Raw genomic sequence first — 20,006 nt, 5'->3', positions numbered from 1 at the left:
TATAACGTAGAGATTACGGTAAGTACGAATTTAAACGTATTTTTCCCCAAATTATTAAGTAGTAGTGGCGATAGCAAAGCGAACGAAATACCGAGAAACAACTTAAGAAAATAAATACGTCTTGTTGCCGGAATTAATAATCGTGTTTTAAAATATTTACTCGAGCGAAAATGAAAAGCAGCAGTTGAGATAATCTCATCGTTCGTATTCTTATTAGCAGTCGGTATTCGGCCTATTCATCTTCCAAATCCGGACGATTCACGAATTAAAAGCAGTAGTAAAATTTACTCGTCGTTCGTAACAGTAGTATATTCCAAGCGAGAACCGCATCGAATGCGGTCGGTAATTCGAGAGAACTCGAGATATTTCAATAATCGAATCGTTAAAGGAAAAGCTCGTTAAAGGGGAAGCTTATGTGCGTTCTGTATCCTTTCGAGAAACGCGTCAAATATTCGCGAAAAATTTCCGATCGCCAGTATCCCGGCAGAATAGCGTACACGGTTCGGTTAAAAAATAATGAAACGATCGAGCGATTACATCTTCCGTTTTTACTGATTTATAGATATTTTTAACGTACGTGAGAAGTCGGTTGAAAATAAAAACAAGCGAATGACGGTTTTATTTTTTATATAAGCAAAATAAGAACCATTTACATAGACGGCCTTAAATTGTTTGGAATTGTATGGAAGTGAACACTTGTGTATCTTTGATGAAATGTTATTGTATTTATTAGGAAGAATACGACTGATTCAGTACATATATGAAGTAACTGCAGACTAGAGTAGTATAAAACATTACCGTTAAAAAAAGGGACACCTCAAGAGAACTAAAAGACATAAATCATCTCTTATAAGAGATGACAGACAGACAGCTGTCCAGTAAAAAAAAAAAAACTCAAGGGTGATGTTTTGTATCTCATGTACACGTGTTCATCCGTTTTAATGTATATATATATATATATATATATATATATATATATATATATTTGTGCAGAGAGAGAGAAAGAGAGATATATATATAATAAGTGAGTAAGCATGCTCTGTAATATAAACGATTTATTATAAATAACTAACAAATCTCTTCATATTCTCTCTTTTGGTTTTTGTGACTGTGATATAACTGTGCGTCCATTATATTTCAATACATATACACACACGCACACACACACACACACACACACGCATAGGCAAGCAAATAAAATGTTTCGACTGTAGAATTAAAGGAAAGAACTATTATAATAATTTTATAAATGTTTCCTTGAAAATTTTTGCATTTCCAAGCATACAACGTAGAAGGAATAAAATATTAAAAGCTGATAATTTTTATTATATTATCATTAATTTTTTATATTATTATGTGTTATTAATAATTTTTATTATAATTAATGGAGAAAATAGAAACACACAAAAAAATTATCGGCTAGCAAAAGCGTACTGCCGAGTTAATTGTCTGCTATAACTCGATTGTTTGTCAACGGAATTTTACAAATGAGGTGTCATTTTCTTCAAAATAAAATGCTTAATAAATTTTGTGTTAGTAAAAATTATATCAAATAAGCAATCACAAAGATATTGAAGAATAAAATAATTAAGATGGCCGCCAATTTTTAAGGTGACGTTTATGAAATTTTAATTACTGTAGGTTTACCGGCTCCTGAGAAATAATTTTTTGTTGAAAATCACAAAATGGCGTCCAGAAGGAAAACAAAGTATACGTCGATCAGAACGTTTTTTCACATTTTGGTCTCCTGAATCAGATTCTGGAGTTTGGCGAATACGTTTCGCAACATTCTGTACGTACGGTCTAATTATAAATATAATATTAAAATTATAGAGAGCTGTATTTTTTGTATTTCAGTCCGTGATAAAAAATGAACTAATCTGTGCTCATCAGTAGAATATGAATTTTTATATTTCACTGAATATTTTACATTCAATTTATACCGACGTGAATATATTTTTCAAATAAAATACATTTAACTAATAATACAATCTATCTTAAAATTATAAATAAAATGATCGGATAAAATAATTAATAAGGAATCTTAATTCTAATATATTTAAATTAAATGTAATGTTTATAAAATATAATTTGAAGATAAAAATGATTAAAAATGATATAAGAAATAAACCGCTTTTTTCTGCTGACATATTAGGGAAAAATAATTACATACTTGTAGTAAAATAACGTGAAAATATTTTAAATAAATGGCAAGAAATTTAAATCCTTTCTTGTTGAAGAATATACATAACTGCAAAAAAATATAATTAACCTCGGTTCTACATATATTGACGTTTTTTTCGTTTATTCTCGATAACCGCAAAGACTACTGAACGTCATTAAAAAAATTTACCTGTCTTAAATTAAAAAAATTTAGCTTTCTTATGACACCTGGAAACTTAACCGCAGTTTAAATCTCATCGATCTCACTACTATGTAAATCATAAAATAAAAAAGCTTATAAATAAAAATCTATAACTTCCTTTATCAAGATTTAATGTCTATTTCTATGATAATATCGAACTCTTCAGACAGTAATTATGTGATTAATAAATTTAATTCGTCGTCTATAAAATATCAATTTGTATTAGTGCCATATTATACGTAAAAATAAATTAATTTGATAATAGAATTATAGGAAATGACGACGGTTTACAAATTTAAGACTGTTTATAGATTAATACTCTGTGTATTAATCGTAGTTCCTCGACTAAGAACTTACATCAGGGTAAGCCACACTCGTAATCGGCATAGATTTGGCTTTCAATTTGGTATTAATATTTTCATAACGCCTAGGTCACAGATAGAAAGAACTTCTAGGGCTATTAAAATTTAGATGGTAGACAACGTAAATCTACGAAAGAACATTCTCAAAGACTTGAACAGCAACGCATACGCTCGGCTCAAAATCGAATTCACACTTTGAAAAATATGTTAAGTTTCAAATCTGTTTTTGATTACTAAGCTGTAATTGACTACCCGAATTTGAAAGATATTCAAATAGGTAACGCGATCATAAAACTTTCGAAGGGATGACATCGTCGTTGTAGATATTACGTTAAAATTACTAGGAATTAAGATAAAATTAGGATAAGCTTATTTGAATGCGACGTTTATTTACGCGAGAAAAACATTAATACATCGTTTTTTTAAAGTATTTTCAATTAATAGTTCAGTTTAACCGGTTGCTGGCCTATAATTTAAAAACCATCAGCACGTGGTTGTGGTTGTCAGTAGTTTGCAATGATTATGCGAAATTAAAAATACCGTACTAATTCTGAAACTTATTTAAAAATTTAATATTTTTAATATAATTAGGCTTTGTTATTTTTTATAACGATGTAATTTTCTTGTGATTTAATTTTATTTTCCACATTTTACAAAAAATTGTATTTTTGGATGAAGCCGTGCTTTCACGGCGACATCTTTGTTTTAATTAAATTTTTTTTAACGCGTCGTTTAACGCATTACATGTTCGATATACTAATTAGCATCGATCTTTTTCAATATAACCAGATGTATATTTTTATTTTATTTTTCATAAAATTCTGACAGATACTTGTAGATTGCATAAAATGAAGCGATTTGAATGAAATTTGCTATCGACTAGTGGCACAAGGTAAGGTTGTAAAACGGCATAAAAACATAGGCAGCACTGATGTGTTGTACAGGACCATGAAATTATCAGTTGGACTGGCTTTGCTTTACCTAATTTTTCTCTACGCAAGTGAACACTACTGGGTAATGATTAATGCATTATCCTGCGAAAAAGTGTGCAAAAAAAAAGAATTATAATATCAGAAATTAAATCGAGCCAAATACTCTTTTATAAACACCGCATCTCAAATGCAAAAAAAAAGTGTAGTTTCTGGGCATGCGGCCGTGCTTGCATTGTGACATTTTGGTTAAAAATTCTTACGCGTCAATTACAATTTGTTCAATATTCTGCACATCGATGTTTCATTAAATAATCGTGGGACCGGTTATTATATGATTTTAATTTTTTTTTTTTTTTTTTATAATTATTTTTGTTTGTCGAGCGTTTGTTGATTTCTTTAGTTTTATTCCATACTGTCAGTGGTGTTTCTGAATAACAAACTTGTAATTTTAAGTTCCTATAATAATCGTAATATTTTTCAACCGTCTGTGAATTTGTTTAAAGATGAAGTACGAAAGTTCAATGGTTCGGGTTCTTTTTGACCCGCTGAAATCCATTTATTTAGCTTGGATTACCGGAACGATGTAAGTTAATGTCAATTTAAATAAAATTATGTTTCTAACCAAAGTTTTTATACGTACAATATTGTATATTAGACACACTCGCGCGCTCGCGTTCATGTAATTTGAAACTTCAAGTAAAGGTATTAAGATTTACGGTAGAATATAGTACTGCAGTAGGCGTATAAGGCATCTTTCTGTAGAAAAATGTTTAAAACTGGAACCGCTAGTAAAAGTCGACCAGAAAAAGTATATCGGAATACACCGATTTTATTACTCGAATAATCAGGCTACTTCTTATAGAAATAGATATTTTTGTGATTTATCTGATACCATACGTGTACAGCGCTGTGACTTATTTATTATTTGATAAAATAACCGAATAAAAAGAAACATAATTTGAAAAACAGAAGTAAAATATCCAATTTCTAAAATCGAGATATATTAAGTTCTTCGAAATGAATTCACCGAATAAAACCGAATGCGAGTGATCGACCAAACACCTTGTCTCGTTCGTGTGAATTGTTACGTTCATCCGGTTTTTTAGTTCGTTAATGTATGTTTTATCATTTTTTTAGATAAGAATTTTGTACATCCATTTGATAATTTCACCAAAAAACGACGACCTTTGATGGCTTTGTTAAGGGCGAATACAGTAAATTTCAAAAATTTTCATCGATCTTATTTCTTACGGGAATTTCAAACGACAATCCTATTATAAGTCGATCGAATACTTTTTTTATTATCGGATAAAGTTTGAAAATCTTGTGTAAAAGATCGCAAAACGGTCTAAAATAAACATTTTTCATCTCGTTTTATTAAAGATTTTCATAATATATTTCGTGAGGAAGCGATTGATAGATTATACAAACTGGTGTGTAATATTTAAGAAAAAGGGGAATTTCCGTCAGACTTCAAAAAAAGTGTTATAGTAATGATACCAAAGAAAGCAGGGGCAGACAAATGTGAAGAATACAGAACAATTAGTTTAACTAGTCATGCATCAAAAATCTTAACTAGAATTCTATACAGAAGAATTGAGAGGAGAGTGGAAGAAGTGTTAGGAGAAGACCAATTTGGTTTCAGGAAAAGTATAGGGATAAGGGAAGCAATTTTAGGCTTCAGATTAATAGTAGAAGGAAGATTAAAGAAAAACAAACCGACATACTTGGCGTTTATAGACCTAGTAAAGGCATTCGATAACGTAGACTGGAATAAAATGTTCAGCATTTAAAAAAAGTTAGGGTTCAAATACAGAGACAGAAGAACAATTGCTAACATGTGCACAGTAATAATTGAAGAGCATAAGAAAGAAGCCGTAATAAGAAAGGGAGCCGGAGATAGGGAACAAGGATGTTCCCTATCTCCGTTACTTTTTAATCTTTACATGGATCTAGCAGTTAATGATGTTAAAGAACAATTTAGATTTGGAGTAACAGTACAAGGTGAAAAGATAAAGATGCTACGATTTGCTGATGATATAGTAATTCTAGCCGAGAGTAAAAAGGATTTACAAGAAACAATGAACGGCATAGATGAAGTCCTACGCAAGAACTATCGCATGAAAATAAACAAGAACAAAACAAAAGTCATGAAATGTAGTAGAAATATCAAAGATGGATCGCTGAATGTGAAAATAGGAGGAGAAAAGATTATGGAGGTAGAAGAATTTTGTTATTTGAGAAGTAGAACTACTAAAGATGGACGAAGCAGGAGCGATATAAAATGACGAATAGCACAAGCTAAACGAGCCTTCAGTAAGAAATATAATTTGTTTACATCAAAAATTAATTTAAATGTCAGGAAAAGATTTTTGAAAGTGTATGTTTGGAATGTCGCTTTATATGGAAGTGAAACTTGGACGATCGGAGTATCTGAGAAGAAAGGGTTAGAAGCTTTTGAAATGTGGTGCTATAGGAGAATGTTAAAAATCAGATGGGTGGATAAAGTGACAAATGAAGAAGTATTGCGGCAAATAGATGAAGAAAGAAGCGTTTGGAAAAATATAGTTAAAAGAAGAGACAGACTTATAGGCCACATACTAAGGCATCCTGGAATAGTCGCTTTAATATTGGAAGGACAGGTAGAAGGGAAAAATTGTGTAGGCGGGCCACGTTTGGAATATGTAAAACAAATTGTTAGGGATGTACGATGTAGAGGGTATACTGAAATGAAACGACTAGCACTAGATAGGGAATCTTGGAGAGCTGCATCAAACCAGTCAAATGACTGAAGACAAAAAAAAAATGTTAAATAAAGTAATGGGTCGGGTAATTTATTAAAAATGTCAACGAAAGCATAATAATGCCCTTTATTGTAACCCGAAATGTTATGAGATTAATAGCTTAATTTTTTTGACGAGTTTACTATTCATATTATAAAGTTCAATTGGCACGACGCTCGAATACGGGAACACAAAACCCTAGAGAAACTGTGCATTATATAAGCGATTCGCTAACGTGAAAATGTTTTACGCTTCCTGCGAAAAAGAATACACGAATCGTCATCTTTCTAGAAACACACAGTAACTGAAGAAGGAATTTATCTCGACATGATAAGTGAATGGCTAACGTCTCAACTTGATGAAGACATTGGGAACTTAATTCTTGTACAAGAAGGAGATCCGCCTTACCGGGACAAAGAGGTTAAAAATTATCTTGAAATATATTCTAAGAGATGGGGTTGGTCGAGCGAATGACAAAAACGCGGTGTTGATCCGATAAGTCCATTGTTATCTATTTGTACATCTATTTCTAGTATATAGTTATCTATTTGTGACTCGCAGCGCACACTGGGGATAATTAGATAAAATCTTTAAAAATTTCTGTTTATTTTTCTTGTTTCTTTTTTATAAAGTGTTATTTACGAAAAGAGTAGCAGACTTCTAGGATATGTTCCATTGAGGAAAATAAAGTGAAAGTTCTTATGAACATAGGTTCGGAAACTCTTCGTTAGCGAGTGTCGGCTGGCGAAAGTTTTCACCACCATCTCTGCCTATTCGGTAAAATAATGCCTTAATAAATTAAGGCGTAAATTTTGCGGTTTTATATTAAATTTGACCTGAAAATACTTCTCAGAACTCAATTTTTTAGTAATTTTCGAGAAAAATGAGGTAAAATACAAAAAATGCGGTCGAAAAAAATATTATTTTATATTTGGCGAAAAATAACTTTGTTAAACGGCTGGAACGGAACGCAAGGATGTCGTAGGGTGCTATACCCTCCTATTTTTCGCAGTATACGGACTTTCGTCCTTTGCTGCTGGGTGATTCTAATTTACTGACGGTTATTAATAGTGGCTGACGTTTATTCGTTTTGTGAAGTTTGGATTGCGTTCCGATCCAATGGATAGTTTGTTGGTAGGGGCCCGGCGGAACGATTTGCTAATAAGCTTATCTTCCGTGACGTGCTCCATTTCAGCCAAGGATTGGCTATATTTTTGATAATATTATCAACCCACCGGGTTGGTCTAGCGGTGAACGCGTCTTCCCAAATCTGCTGATTTGGAAGTCGAGATTTCCAGCGTTCAAGTCCTAGTAAAGCCAGCTATTTTTACACTGAATTGAATACTAGATCGTGGATACCGGTGTTCTTTGGCGGTTGGGTTTCAATTAACCACACATCTCAGGTACGGTCGAACTGAGAATGTACAAGACTACACTTCATTCACATTCATACATATCATCCTCATTCATCCTCTGAAGTATTATCTAAACGGTAGTTACCGTTGGCTAAACAGGAAAAAAAAGAAAAAAAAGTATAATTATTATCAGTAGAATTGTTATTAGTTACAATTCTGAAAGATAGGGCGGGTTTGATAGAATAGACTTAAACGCTGGTACTCCCGACTTTTAAATCAGCTGATTTGGGAAGACGCGTTCACCACTAGACTAACCCGGTCGATTACCCGGTCAGATTACAAAATGCAAATCTGTTTTTAAAATGTAATCTGATGGTAAAAAAGCATACATACTTTAACTCGATTGAATTTTTATTTTATTTTTTTACTCTAATCTGTTCTTGTATTATAATTTACATTATTACTTATTTTTTCGAAATTTATTGTAACTCAAATTTTTCATTAGCAAGATATGGGTACAATAGTTAAAATCAGTGTTTGTTAATTAATTCTTATAGGATGTTAGTATATTTTTTCCTAATCTATAATTGAATATTTTTTATTAAAATAGGAATGCAAGATGCATATTTTTATTGCTAAATCTAACCTTTATTTAAAATAAAGTTAATTAACTTTTTTATTTTACATTATTTTCTACCATAATAAAACACTTTTTTGAAAATAGTGCATTACACACTGGGTTCGTTCTTACTGAACTGTGAATTTAAGAGAAAAAATAAATAAAAATTGCAGTTAAACGTTAAATTTACTCCATATATAAACATAAACGATTTTTAAAATCGTTATATTCATTTTAACTGTGTAAAATCCATTTTGACAAAAATATTTAAAAAATTTAATTGTAAAAAAAAAAATATAAAAATATTCAAAGTCGATAAATTAAAAACTTTAGTTAAAAAAATTTAGCGACGTAATTCAGATTCTTTTGTTACTTTATTTTAAATATATAAACTGATTTCAACGATTATAAACGCTTTTTCAAATAAAACAAAAACAAATATTAATTTTAAAATAAATGATTTATCGTTAACGATGACCAGTTCTTTTTATTCTCTCTCTTGCCGACACGAACATGTACAACAAGCCTTTCTGTTACATAGTTTTTTATATACTTGTCCTTGAATTGGTTACATACAATAGCGTTTGTGTCTTTGTTTTAACTACTGTCAGTTTTAACTGATTTTTTTTTTTAGCACAAGCGGCAGTGTAATTATAAAAAGAATTTTAGACTACATATATCTTACAGTTCTATACTTGTTCATCAATAATTTTATGTACATACAAAACTCTTGACCGAACAAATACAAAAAAAAATTTCAATAAAAAATCCTTTTTTCAGGTTAACTAGGGAATATAGAATAAGAAATGAATTAGTTTCCTGTCTTCACAAAAGACGAATATATATTTTAAATATCGATATACCGATTCAAAATGTTCATTACGATCGCTAAATGGATTGTCTAATTAATAAACATCATTACTTTTATAGAAAATATTATCTTTTTTATAATCTTTATAAAACAAATATTTTAGAAAAATTTCATTTGTACTGTAAGTCGTTACACCTATTAAAAAATCCCGAAAACTGCTTTTTTCGATATGTATCTGAAGGAGTATTTGGAAGCCTCAATCTCGTTTAACATTGTCGGAAATGGGGAAAATTTGCAAGGAATGTTCAAATAGTATACATTTCATTTACAAAATTGTGTGTGTAACATAACATATTATGTTTAAAGAAAATTATACTATTTAGTAAGCTAATATCCACTACATGTAAAGAAAATTTCTTAGTCCTTATAAGTTGGCCGAGTGATATGACCTTATAGCATCTCAGAGCCCAACGGTTATTTGTAAGTACCAGGCTTAAATTTCAGCTAATTTGTTAAAATTCTTAATATAAGTCATATCCCTGCTTAAATTAGGTCCATCTAAAGAGATATTCATCAGTAAAATTAAAAAAAAAGTTATTTCATATCACGGTCAGCTAATGGTTAATATACAATTTATATTGCTTAACAAACCAATTTGTTATTTTGTAAAAAAAATAAATAAATAAAAATAGTATTTTTATATAGTATATTATAAAATGAAACACAGTTAAATGTTTTGTACTATGTTAAAATAGCTCATTACTATGTAAGAACGAAGTATAACTTAAAATCTGAACAAACAGAATAAATTTCATACATTACTTTTTGATAGTATCAATAAAAAAAAATTTCATACTGAACAAAGGCAATTTATCTTTCTAAAATAGATAGCTAATTTATTAATCACCAAATGTAGACACAGGCAAAAGGTTTTGTTATTAACGTAAATCTAAACAAAAAAACAGAACTTCAGTAGACTATTGATACCCGAAATAATTAAGTAAAGCACATTTAAATAGAAATAATACGTAAATAAAACGTTTAGTCTACAAAAGATTCAATAACCCCTTATCTAGTGTATCGGTACTTACTTGAAATCAAATTATTTTAGTTACATATTTTTATAAAGTAATTTGTACTTAATTTTAATTAAAATAACAAGAATAAAAATATATGTGGCTAACCTAAAAATAATGATTTTGGCAAATTATGAAACGTTAGTTCATTAAATTCCCATAATTTCTGCCGAAAGTTGTTAACCAGTAATCACATTATTTGTGTACTATTTTTCTTATTACAAATATTATTATTTGAAAGAACTTACCTAGTTTACACGTAGAATTATTTTCTAAACGGTTTTCTAGATTCACGTAAAATACACCTAATATACTGAATACGATAAATACAAATAATCAAATAAACAAAATTTGATACGATTTTTAAAACAATGCTTAAAGAAAAAAACATTACTTACTGTATGACAACGTTATTCGTTAATAACACTTTAATAGATTAATAAATTATCAGAAAGAAAATGTAAGCTAATATTATTGTTATGTAAGATTTGTTTATTTTTTCTACATCGTTGAATATAATGGATACAGCTAATAATATTATAAACAAATAAATTTTTCATCAACGTAACACACATTTTGACATACGCAGTTGTTTGATGAATTTCGACACAAACCAGATTCTCTCTGTACTCTCCCCCCTCTCTCAGTCACCAATACGTACAAACTTATACAGTTGTAATATTTTTACTACTGTTTTTAAAAAGAAGCCATCTTTTTTTTTATACTGTTAGGTTTTTTTTACTATTAAGTTCTTATTAATCTGCATTAATTAATTTTAATTTTCGAATTAATAGTTTTTTAAAAATATATTTTTATTATCTAGTAAAATTTGATACAGCAAAGGTTTTGTTATAACAGATTTTGACTGAGAAAAAAATTATATTTATATAGAAAAGTATATTTCAGTATTTGTATATAATTAAAATTGAAAATTATGCGCGCGTGTGTGAGTATACAAATAAATAATTTAATATACTATTTATTAAGAGATAATAATATTTACTGAAACTGAAAATTACTTAAAAATTATTTAAGACACCCGTTTGCGTCGGTTAATATACGGAGAATCTTAATATTAATCTTTGGAGCTTGTATAACAAATAGATCTAACATTAGTTATTGACACAGGTACGATGTTGTCATTTAACCTGACTTTTACTCCCCCCTTGGCCCTTGGCCCGCTAAGTTTGGCATCAGGTAACGTTGTGTTTTCTACTTATAACACATTTGCATAGAATAAACCTTCCAAGCTATGAATACTGCCGGTAAGGGAGATGAAAAAAAACATTTTTAATTTTTACGGTAAATTTTTTTTATTTATTTTTTTAAATTTTATTAATGAATCAGTATATTATAATTTTACTATTATTTATATAAAAAAAAAAAAAAAAAAAAAAAAAAAAAAATTTCTAAAATATTTGAAATCGATGTTATATTCTCCATTATATTCTCAAGCGGTGACAAATCTGAGAGAAAAGTAATTATTAAAATGCTGAAAAAAATCGCGTTTAACGAAGACTCAGATTTGAACTTATTAAAAAAAATTTACATTAGAAAAATTGAACTTTGTAGCGACCAAAACGAGTCGCTACATTAGTAGTAGCTACTAATGTAGTATTATCTCTAACTACTAAATTTATTATCTCTATTGTTATTGCCCTTACGTCTCTAATGTTATAATACATCTCTATTGTATTATAGATGTGCTGGGTTGTACTGTGAAATACGGTGGTCGACTTATGAGGTAAATTTGGAAATAATAGTTTTATATCATAATCCCCTTATGTACTATTCATTAATATTTTTTATCATCTGTATTAAAGCAAATGATCCGGTTGTGTTTTTCTAATTAGTTACTAAAGAGGATACGGGTCTAAGTGCAATTATAAAGTACGCGTGAGTAAATTATATTAGGTAAAAAAAAATAATTGAAAACCTTCCTACCGTTTGGATTCCTTGGTTATGTTCCTTTGTTAACGTGTATATATACACTAAAACGTATATATACGTTTTAAAATTTGGTTTCAATTATTTGTTATAATTATAAGTTATCAAATGTTTAAAAAAATTAATATTAAATTAATATAACTGTACGTGTCGGTCGATCGCTTGTTATGCGAGATGAAACAGTGCTGTGTATTTTTAGTGCACAGTTTAGACGGTGTGCTATTTTCATAATTTTGCTATGACGGTGAAGAATTTTTTTTTTATCGTGAAGTTACAGTTGTTGCAGGGGTGGGGGTGACAGAGAAATTACGTATGTGACGGTATGGAATCCAGCGGTCATCTCGGGTTGATTGCCAGTTCAGTTTGGATCCTCATGTCTGTGTTCACTCATGTTTAACTACTGTTATTATTATATTTATACATTGCTTATTTTAAACAAATGATCCTCGTTGTTGATCGAGGTAAGGATTTCTTATATATATTATTTTAATGCAGTTTAAAATAAATGTCATTATTTTTGTTTGCTTGTTGTATCCAAACTTATCACGTAATGAATTTTAAAATACAATTTGCACTCTCTTATGAAACAACTTTTATCAAATTCTTTGGTTTCAACATATGTCTTCTACTCATTAACAATAAACAAAAATTAAATTTACAAATACCTTTTTATGATGAAATATTATTTTTGAGTTCTAGTATATTTACAATATAACAAATATGTAAGGTTTTTATTTAATTTACAATTTTGTTTCATTCACCATCATTTTCAACCGGTTATGAAGAACGGTAGAAACATAAAAGAAAATAATTTTTCATCAATATTGATCTGCTTATTTATTTAGATAATAAAGAAAAAAACATTCTTTGGAAATTCAATACTGGTAAAAGAACAGTTATAATGAATTAAGTTTATAAGGTCAACAATTAATGTTTTTATATTTAATTTTGTTACTATGCTAATGAAATACAATGAATTTTTCCCCCTTAAACTCCCATTATTCGTCCTAAGAAATATTTCTATATTCATCTGTGTTCATCAAATAATTCCGTGAAAAACTTAGTCATTTTTGTTATTTTAATTATTTTTAAACGCATTAAAATACAATGGACTGCAAATATTGTTCTTTTTAATTAGTCTTACATTCCTGAAACGTGTTAGATGTTTCTGTTGCATCTCACAAAAATTAGTTTGTGAATATTTTGCGAGGTTTAAGATTTTTTATTTTACATTTTTACAAGATTTTTAAAAATCTGTTAGATTTTGAAGCATCATTGTTTTTTGCCTTGAACACTCAGATGAAGATAGAATTAACAGGTATTTAAAGATTACTGTGGGTATCATAAAGGAATATAACTATACAATAATAACTATTATTAAAGTAAACATTACTTCGAACAAATAATTTAATAGAATTTTCCAAACTGTTTTAATTACAAAACTCCACCTGTGTTTTTTTATTTATCTATACAGGTGTTGTAATTAATTATAATATTTTTCTAAAATATCAACTTATTTAATAATTTTTATATTATCCTCAATGCTAATAATTTGTTATCCTCATGGAGTGTTAATCTGTTTATCATTTTTGAAAAAAAAATTATGAACGATGTGTAACATTAGAAAATTTGATAACATTTTAATAATTATTAAATTATTCTGAAAACTGCCTTTTATCTTAAAAGAACCAGATTTCTAGTGATTATATTCACTGTTTCAATCATTATTCGTAATTTTTAAATTTCACATAAATTAATTTCATTATTTGTTGTCTATCGCTTTGTAAAATGGTACTATTACATTTACAAGGTACAGTATTCCCTTCAAAGTGGAATCGCTGTATTCAATATAAAACATTGTTCTCACAAAAGAGGTGTGTTAATTCATGATCTATCTGTACAACTGAAGTACAAGTAGTAGTAATCAAAGTTGCTCTCTCTGAAAGTAATAATTATAAAGCCGGTCCTTGTGGTGAACAAAATGAAAGCATCATCGGTAGGGCTGAATATCAATTGCATTCCAATGGCTTTGGCGTCCTGATAAGCAGTGTTATATTTGGCTTACTAAAAAAGACAGTAAGAAACTAGTTCACTCCTCATTTTCCTTAGTAAGCCTGCAAAGGGCAACTGTTATTCTGAAAATGACTGTATCATTTTAGGGTGTTTTGTTTTACATCACCTACAATCACGTGGTTATGGCAACTAAGACACAAGCACACACACACACACACACACACACACACACACACACCTCACGCTTACTCACTCACTCACAAGCTATAGTTGATTTATTTTTAACCAAAACATTCTAGTATGTTTTCTACAGTGTTATTTTTATTTTGATATTTATATGCAAATATTTGTATTATAGTTTGCTCATAATTTTTCTTTTGTTTATAATTCATCTTAAAAATTATTATTAGAATTGTCTAAATGTAAACTTTTCTAAATTAATTAGTTTAATTTTTAAGTCCAATTTTATTAACATTTGTGCAAATTAATCCTCCATGTATTCTTTCTACCCGTTGCGTCTTCTCTCTCCTTAATTATTTCCATTATTAAGGTTATATATTAATATTTTTATAGTAATTCCTTCTGTAGTAATTTCTATCGTTTCTGTGATTTATTCAGATTTTGTCTGTACATAGTTCTCTTTTTATTTATCTATGTCCCATCTCTTTGGTCATAGTTTCTACTTGAATTTCTTTAATATTAATCTATTTATAATCATAATTAAATTATAATTAGGATCCATGTCTGTCACTAGATACAATTATCACTCCATTTCCTGATTCTGAGATCTATCTAAATGTTCTTTACATCCTTTTCTCACTTATATATTATTATCATTTTTCATAATTTTTTAAAATGGTATTTTGCAGTTTTGCAGTTACCGGTTTATGTTTTATACAGAACTGAAAAAACCTTTATAGTTTCCTTTGCAGTTTCTCGGTCGATCAACTTTCCTTACCTTCTTTGATTAATATAGTAGTTGAGTTTTTTATTATTATTATGTCAGTATTATTATTAACCTGTTATTATTAAAACAGTATAATAAGGTGGCACAGTCTCAACGCTTGCCTTTCAGTAAAAAAAAGAAGTAAACAGATAAAGGTCCAGTGAGGTTTGTAAATTTTAATATATCTCAGATAGTGTCTTCTGGCCACAATTCTGTCATCGGTTTTTAATCTCACTTCTTGGTCTCACAATCCAGAGATATAAATCTAAATGATTAAAAATTGACACGGCTGAATTGATGCTACCAAACTCATGAGAGACCAAATAAGGTGTATTGAAATATTCAAGTACACCAAAATAAGGAAACCAATTTTCTGTATGTTATGGGGTAATTAAACGATTCGACTCATCAAATCTCTGGGTAGGAAAGAGTACTACAAAATACTGTCCGCATTCAATGGATTGGAAATTATTTCCAATAAGTGAAGTGAGTTCCTCTTTTAACTCAACCTTATGGCATTTCATCTGTTTAGGTATTTGTGATGCTATTTTGGCTAAACACATTTTCTGATTATTGTGAAATTTTACAGCAATGTTCCTTACTAATACGCAGACTGATTTATGTATAACAATTCTTCTTAATTTTTTTTTGTTCCAAAATAGTGGCTGTTAAAAATTATAAAAAATAAAAATAACACGCATGTTACAGTTTTTATTTTCTACACAAGATATATAATAACATATTATTATACGTTATGTGTTATCATTTATATGTTAATTTAATTATTAAAATATAAAGTTAACTTACTATTAGAATGAATTAAATTAGTTAACTTACTATTAGAAAGAAAGAATAAAACATTGGTGTCCTGACTTGACCGACATAGTAGAAAAATACTGGAAACTGCATGAGATAGAATGTGTATGAAAGTCTTGTGCAAACTAAAAATCCTTTCCAAAAGAAACTTTTACACAAGAAACCTGAAAACAATCATCACATTAATGCTACACAAACTATTTAAGCTGAATGTAGCTTTCAAAATTAAAATCAAAAACCTACCTTTCAGATTTAAATCAAGTAGGAGCAGGAAGTTCCCTTGGGTACTATAGCCAAAAGGACTGAATGACCATTCCTCCTTCACTCAACCCAGTACTAAGTCTCAGCTACTGATCCACTAACTAACCTGGAGTTAGTAGGGTGGAGACCAATCAACTTGTAGAGGACACTCCCAAAGATTTTCATCTCTCATCTCCAATAATAATAATAAAGTAGTTGATCTTATTGTTCTTAGTTTTTAGGTTACAACAGTTCTCTAACTTTTTCTATCCTCTCTGCTATATTTTACATTTATTCAGATCAATACAACCTGACCATTCTTTATTGATTTTCTTACAGTATTTTACTTTTTAGAGTTTTTGGAGAATCGACTAAGGTACCCTGTTCAGTTGTAGGTTGACATGTGTATCTGCAACAGATATACATGTCTAGAAACATGTGGTTTGAAGATGGGATGTACATATGAAGTTTTGGATCTTGTTTAGTGTTTGAATTAATATTAAGGATTCTGTAATATTTCTGTAAATAATCTAAGTTTGTTGTGTGGATATAATGTCCAGCATATTCATAATTAAAAGAAAGCCTGCCACTGGCTTGAGACTCTGTATTTATCATTATTATCTATTGTACCTAAAAATGTTCCTATCTGGAATATAACAATTCTTAGTTATCTCACGAAAAGATAGAATGAATTTCAAGAGTCAGATTGCTGTTTGGTACCCGTAAAACATAAGTCATTTTGCCAGATGTTTAATAAGTTAAAAATTCTAATTTTTCATTATATTTATAATTATTTAAGTGTTACCTTTACTAAAACAAAAAATAAATCACAATTAATTTTGAAAAAAAAAGAATAACTGCAACTGTTAAAGTGAACAAAAAAATATTGTCACATGTTCGCAGTTGGACAAGGATACTGAGAGACTAACAAACATAAAAATTTCTTATAAATACAATTTAATTTTTGCAAGTATTATTTCTTTTACTGTTTATAAAAGAAATAATACACTTTATGAATAAATATAATACTGTCACTTCAACTACCGTTTACTAACTCACCGAACAACTTTGTGTATTCACCCACTGTACACACAGGAACACTTGTGATGTACTCCTCACTTGTTGTTACCATACACTTACTGATATCACTGTCATCACAACCAAGTCGAACTCAGGCTTGTAAAACTACTCACTGTTATCACAATTGCACTGAACATGGCCTCGCAAAACCTTTGACTATTCCAACCGGTCCCTGTTAGTATTTATATCCCTGGCCTGCAGAACCAGTATCTGACTTGTTTCTTTAATTACTGAAGTGTAATAATTTTCATTGTCTGCACTCTTATGTTTTTCTATAATTATTAGTGCCATTGTTTGTATTATAAAGAACAAATTGTTAAACGAACCCATTATTCTATGAAAAGAATCCTCTTTGGTTTTTTCTATATTCTTCTTTATTTTTTCTTTCTTCTTAATCGGAAGAAACCTTGATCCATTACACTGGTGCTATTAGAATATTTTCATGTAACACAGCTCAAAATCTTGGCTTCTAAGAATTGTAATGCCTTCAGTTACCATTTTTAACAAATTTCACAACCGTTTAAAAGAAATTCCCACCAATACAAAAACTGAATTTAAAAAATTATTCTTTCCCAAAACCAATACACCCAATCAACTCTATTGCAGAGCTAATAAGTGTAAAATTAATACTAATATTTAAAAATAATGCATCTTTGTTTAAGATATACTAGTACAATTGTTTCAATTAATGACTTGAAAATTGTAATTATATTTTTTAGTGATAATCACACAGGGAAACTGCATAGTGATTCAAGCACCTACAGAGTAATTCAGTGTTAAAAGATGTACATGGTATGTTCAATCATAATATGATGAATGAGCAGACCATACATTAGTATTAAAATAAAGGTTTAAAACAATACTAACTAGCCAGTTGATTTCAATCTTGAAAAGGTGTATTTCTTATGTCAATGTCCGTCTACTGCCCTAACCAAACACTTTACAACACCATAACTCCATAGAAATAAACAAATTAGTTGATCCATCTTGCTGGATTCATTGGTAATTGAACAAGTATCATTTTCAAATACTATATACTTCATAGAATGCTGGCCGTTCGGCCAGCATTCTATCGTATGCGATATCCCTATCGTAACCTTCATAAATCGCTGTTCTCATCTCTGCCAGCAGTGATGCGGGAGACATTATAACAATGACTTGTAATGCATCGTTCGAGACTGATCTATATCACATCGATATCCTCAGCGCCATCTTGCGCTGTACATGTTCAAGCAATCGTCTACTTCTGGCTGACTGCAATGCTCTTCCGCACGCCGGTACAGCGTACAATAAACAGCAGTTTGTCACATAACCGTATAACGAGAGAGACCCTCCGACATTGCGAATAAGTCGAGTCAGTTTGTTCGCCAGTATTTCAGTTTTATGGGAGATCTCCTTAACGTGACGGGTAAAGGCCCGTCTCCTATCCAACCGGACTCCTAGATATAAGGCCTGGTCCTTTGTCTGTACCTCTGTATCCCCTACCCTACAAAAACTATTTACGGTCTTGTAATTAAACGGGTCCTTAAAGCTTATATGCTAGTATTTGTTTTTAAAGTTCACAAATGATACGTGACGATATAAAAATAGTTGAGCCGATAAACAACCGTAAAATTTATAGCAAATCGAATGGAATTTTCTTTTTATCTTGATTGTTTTTTAGTAAAATTCCTCTCGGGTGTGTTTCTAAAAATTATTTTCGGTAAGACTAATTTTTAAATTCAGACAGAGCTCAGACTTCAGATAGAGTTAAGAAAATTCAACCGATTATATTAAAGTCTGTTTAAATATACTTCCGTTGTAAATTAAAAAAATATATAATTTTTAAAAATTAGTAGATAAATCGAATAAATTAGCTAAATTAATTTTTTTTTTCAAACGCAAAAGATCGTGACAAAATCATAAATAAATTTTTTTTTTCTTAACGGTACACTATAATATTATAATATAAATCTCTTCAATATAAGGCAAATTGAAAATATAAAAACATAGATTATAAGATAGAAAAAAATAAGAGATTAAAGTCCAGATTAATTATTTAAATTATTTATTATTTTGAGCCCATATTTACGTAAACGCTCAACAGATGCGGATAAATCGAGTTTTTTTCTTTTTGATTAAAATTACTTAAAAATTCATCGACAGAAAATATTGTTTCAGTAAAAGTTTTTTTTTAATTGTATTTTAAATAAATGGTGTGTAATATTTATGAAAAAGGGGAATTTCCGTCAGACTTCAAAAAAAGTGTTATAGTAATGATACCAAAGAAAGCAGGGGCAGATAAATGTGAAGAATACAGAACAATAAGTTTAACTAGTCGCGCATCAAAAATCTTAACTAGAATTCTATACAGAAGAATTAAGAGGAGAATGGAGGAAGTGTTAGGAGAAGACCGATTTGGTTTCAGGAAAAGTATAGGGATAAGGGAAGCGATTTTAGGCCTCAGATTAATAGTAGAAGGAAGATTAAAGAAAAACAAACCGACATACTTGGCGTTTATAGACCTAGAAAAGGCATTCGATAACGTAGACTGGAATAAAATGTTCAGCATTTTAAAAAAATTAGGGTTCAAATACAGAGATAGAAGAACAATTGCTAATATTACAGGAACCTAACAGCAACAGTAACAATTGAAGAACATAAGAAAGAAGCCGTAATAAG

The 20,006-nt window shown here is 29.6% G+C and overlaps 1 protein-coding gene and 1 long non-coding RNA gene across 4 annotated transcripts in view; one reads left to right on the top strand and one right to left on the bottom strand.

Moving 5' to 3' along the window:
- The window catches only part of LOC142325566 (uncharacterized), a 61,695-nt gene extending 51,002 nt beyond the window's left edge, over nt 1-10,693 (bottom strand). Inside the window, exon 1 of the long non-coding RNA XR_012756569.1 lies at nt 10,552-10,693. This is a non-coding gene — a long non-coding RNA (uncharacterized LOC142325566). The remainder of the gene's footprint in view (nt 1-10,551) is intronic.
- Nucleotides 10,694-12,523: 1,830 nt separating this feature from the next.
- The window catches only part of LOC142325561 (nucleolar protein 6-like), a 102,824-nt gene continuing 95,341 nt past the window's right edge, over nt 12,524-20,006 (top strand). For all 3 annotated transcript variants that reach the window (XM_075367453.1, XM_075367454.1, XM_075367462.1), the window contains exon 1: nt 12,524-12,711. The gene's annotated coding sequence lies outside the window, so the exon portion shown is untranslated. The remainder of the gene's footprint in view (nt 12,712-20,006) is intronic.

Source organism: Lycorma delicatula, chromosome 5 (assembly GCF_047948215.1).
Source record: "Lycorma delicatula isolate Av1 chromosome 5, ASM4794821v1, whole genome shotgun sequence".
NCBI classification, from domain to species: Eukaryota; Metazoa; Arthropoda; class Insecta; order Hemiptera; family Fulgoridae; genus Lycorma; species Lycorma delicatula.
Note: the sequence above shows the minus strand (reverse complement) of the source record. Positions and strands in the feature narration are given on the sequence as shown.